Genomic DNA, 4507 nt, shown 5'->3' with positions numbered 1-4507 from the left:
ATTACTTTTGATAATCTTTACTCAGGAAGTCTATGTGACACACTTACCAAGTTTGAAGTGAATTGGATACAATCCCTAGGAGGAGTTCGTTCAAAACATGACCCCTTGTCAACCAGCCCGAACAGCAAAAATGACGATTTCATAGAGCGCCACGCCCACAGCGATTCCAAAATTCATTGTTTTGATAACTTTTACTCAGGAAGTCTCTGTGAACACACTTACCAAGTTGAATGGGAATTGGATACAATCCCTAGGAGGAGTCGTTCAAAACATGACCCTGTGTCAACCAGCCAGAACAGCAAAAATGACGATTTTCATAGAGCGCCACGGCCACACCATTTTCCCAAAACATCCGGGATTGAAACGTTACTCAGGAAGTCAGTGGAAACTCCGTACCAGGTGAAGTGAATTGGAGTACAAGTCCCTAGGAGGAGGGTTCGGCCAAACAGACCCCTTGTCAACCAGCCCAGAACAGCAAAAAGACTGACTTTTCATAGAGCGCCACGCCCACAGCGACCCCAAAAAGGAAGCGGGGGGAGAAGGGGGGAGAGAGGAAAGGTAGAGGGGAAGACGCCGAATCCAAGGGGGTCAGGGAGGGAGGGGGGAGGGACTAGACCCGAGGAGGAGGGCGGGCAAACTCAGGACCCCGGGTGCTAAGCTAGCCCAGCGAGAGACAACAAGACAGAACAAGAAGCAGGCAGACGAAAGCCCCAGAACGTTAGAACCTCTCAGAGAAAGTCAGTAAATGAAGAGCAGGGGAATCAGAGAGGAACCACGATCAGTGCAGACAGGACCATGAAGATACCCCAGAAGAATTATGATTGATAGACAGATACATGTCAGCGATGCAGATATCAGAAACTTAATGGAACGAAGAACTCTGCAGCACATTAGATTCCAGCAGAAGAGACTCTCAGCGCTTCCAAGATACTGCAAAAACATAAAAATAAAAATCAAGGGACAAAAAGAAAAGTGATGCGAGGGGGGTCTAGGGTGATTCTTCTTGAGTTTCTTGTTCTGACAGGGGCCCACAGCGGAGCGGAGGCCCCTAAATAAGGGCAGTGATGGCGGGGGGAAATGACGGTGGGGACGCAGGTTAAGGGAGCGAATGGTGGGGGGGGCGGGTATACTACGACGACCAAGGGGTGTGGGGGGGTGAGGGATAGGGGACCTAATCAAGCCCAGAGGAGGAGGGCGGAGCCGGTTGGGCGGGGCGCAAAACATACAGGTGACCCTTGGGGCAACCCTCGCAGCCAGCCCTAGAAGAAATGCAACTATAATAGCTAAAGGGGGTGAAAACGAGGGCAGATGACGCGGCCACGCCCACAGTCGAGTCCCCAAAGGCAGCGGGTGGGGGGGAGAACGGGGGAAACCCCCCCCCGCAGGAGGAAGGGAGGAGGAAGGAAGGGCGAGTGTGGGGGAACATCACGAACAAGGGGGGAGTGGGAGGGAATGAGACACAAGCACTGAGAGGAATGGGCGGGGAAAACATGAACCCTTGGACTAACCATGCACCAGAGCAAGCAAAACGCGTGACCAGCAGATGGTTTATAGAGCGCCAAGACGCACACAGCAGCGTATTGTCCCCAAAAATTCATCGTTTTGATAAACTTTTACTAGGAAGTCTAATATGTGAACACATTACCAAGTATTGATTGAACGTGAATTGGTACAATTCCCTAGGAGGAGTGAGTTCGTTTCAAACATGAACCCCTTTTTCTAACCAGGCCGAAACCACCGCGCTAATGGCGATCGAATTCGTTAGTTAAATCTGTTGCTTCCTCTAGCCTATCATTGGGCATATTGCTCACTCGTGAATTGAGCACAGCTTTTCTTTGTGTTAGTCACTGGCATATTTGTTCTCGACATGTTGCTGAGGTTTTCATAATTCTGTGTTCCAAAACGTGGCGGGGATCTCTTAACGTTTCTCTTTTCTCTTGTTTCGACCAAGCGAAACAAATCTAGAGCGGCCGCCAGTACTCTATGCAGCGCTTTTTAGCAACCGCCACCCTCATTAATTACTGACAGCCCCCTCCCCACCCGATATGAATTTTAAGGAATCGCTGTGGGCGTGGCAATCAATAAAAAAATTCAAAGAAGGCATCGGCAGGAAGCACCTTCTCAGAGCTGTCTGAAACTTCTTGCGGTTATCAAGGTTATGTTATGCACATTTCGACGTGCGCACATTTCAACGTGCGCATATCTGCGAGGGCCCGACCATCGCTGGTTGCAGCTTTAATTTTATTTTGTGTTTTATTCAGATTTCTCCGTAAATATGGAGGCCCAAAGAGTTCAAGATTAATTATACAACAAGTAGGTCCGAAGGAAGCAATCTGATTGGTCAACTACTGTAGACGTTTAGAACGATAGCACACCTGACTCATCACTAAAAATATCACTCCGCCATTTCCACAGTGACGAAAATATAGAACAAGTAAACAAATAAGTCCCCTGAAAGTCAACTTTGATAAAGTAATAGACCTGAATTTACAATTCCTGCTTTCTTTAATAAATATTCTGTGTTACGGAGCTGTAAGACTACCTCGTTAACACAGGTGTGTGCCTCGTTAACACAGGTGTGTACCTCGTTAACACAGGTGTGTACCTCGTTAACACAGGTGTACTTCGTTAATACAGGTGGGTACTTCGTTAACAGGTGTGTACCTCGTTAACACAGGTGTATACCTTGTTTGTGTGCAGCACGTCAGAGCTCAAACAGTTCAGTGAGCGCAGAGAAAATATTTTTGCAGAAACTGCAAAGAAATGTTGATTTATTTTGAGAGCAAACTGCCCCAAAATTTTTTGATTATATATTTTATTTGTTAGTAATTGTTGTATAATCGCAGCATTACACTCCGAGGGTGTGCTTTAACTTATATTGGCACTTCTCTGACACTGATATTGACGTTAAAGCACACCCTCTCCTGTAATATTGCTTAAATAAATCAACCAAGAAAGTGTGAGCTTCCATATTTGATATACGGCTTAAACATATTTAAATAATTCCAGCTGTATTTATCTTTTTTATTTTGTAAGTTTTTGCCATTAAGAGACTTATTTTGTGTACCATCTCCGTTAAATTACAGCAGCACAGGCCGTACAGCTAAGAGACGTGCAGGTTATTCGGTGACTCTAAATTGTCCGTAGGTGTCAATGTGAGTGTGAATAGTTTGTTTGCAGAGTCAGCTGTGATGGATGTGGATGTTATTTTAACTCTGGAAGCCTTTAAACGCAGAATTAAACCCACAAACCAAAAGTTTCTGTAATACTGTTTTATTATTTTTTCACATTTTCATCGACAGAAGTCAAGTATCCAAGGCATTTGTAAACAGTGTGTCCACACATCTACATGTTGCCTCATCGGTGTCGCCTCTCCGTCAGTCAAAAACACTTTTATTTTGAAATAAATACAATACTGATTTTTTTTTAAAAAAGAAGAAAGTAAACTCAGAATATTCTAACCTACAATCTGCCTGAACGAGCTCGTACAGATCCAGTTTGTCACAGTCTGGAAATGATGCCACGTTACACAACACTGCACGACACACAGAGGTAAAACGACTCCCTCGTCCCGGAGAGGAGGTGAAAGGAGGAGGAGAGGAGGAGAAAAACAAAGCAGTGATGCTGTAAAATCCTGGAGCTGGAGTCCACAAATCAGAGGACAGCATGAGGATGAAACACTGAGACCGTCTCGCTCTGCACGGCTAAAATACTTTAAAGTCGAGTGAGTTTCAGGTTCCAAGACACAAAATGTCCAAAGAAGAACTATTTCTGAATCACAGAATGACGCAGCGACGTGATATAACAGCATTATTTTGGAGTTTTAAAGGAATTTCTGAGCATTAGACGGATATACGATGTGTGTTAATGTGCTGCAGAGTATTACAGGTGGCCTGAGAGCTTGGATCATACTGAGCCAAGCTTTCTTGCTTTCCACCACTGAACGATGCCTTGGATCGAGACCTGAAGGATCATTTGTATTCTAGATTTTTCCCATAAAAACCAACAATGAACGAGTCCTAATCACATCTGAATCCAAGCCTGATATATCTTTCTCCTCCTCCTGACAAATGTTTGAGCGAGTAACTGTTTCAGCCTTTTAACAAGCCATCATTTCAAAAAGAAACTTTACTTTTGTGTCGCCTTCAGTGGAAACCAGCTGAGAAACTTTTACAGTAGCTCTGGTAATCAGAAGACTTTGCTGTGTTTCGGGGAGGCGGTCTCGACATTTCATCCTCTCAGCGCCGTCGTGTGATTTGAAACTCCGTCAGCGTCGCCCGTAAACGAACTGAGACAGCAGGTCAGAGGTGAGATGTAGGCACAGAGAAACAGAGCGTGGGTGGATGAACATCTCAGATCCACAGTTGGACTTCGTCGTTCTCGTCTCACCTGAAAATGGAATGTTGCGTGTTTTCTAGTCTACCGTCTCGACGATTGTAACTGTGGGTCAAGTTTTCTTCTTCACTGCTTTCTGGCAGGTGGACGATGATCACGACGACATGTTTTC

The sequence above is a fragment of the Larimichthys crocea genome, chromosome II (assembly GCF_000972845.2).
Source record: "Larimichthys crocea isolate SSNF chromosome II, L_crocea_2.0, whole genome shotgun sequence".
Classification (NCBI taxonomy): domain Eukaryota; kingdom Metazoa; phylum Chordata; class Actinopteri; family Sciaenidae; genus Larimichthys; species Larimichthys crocea.
Note: the sequence above shows the minus strand (reverse complement) of the source record.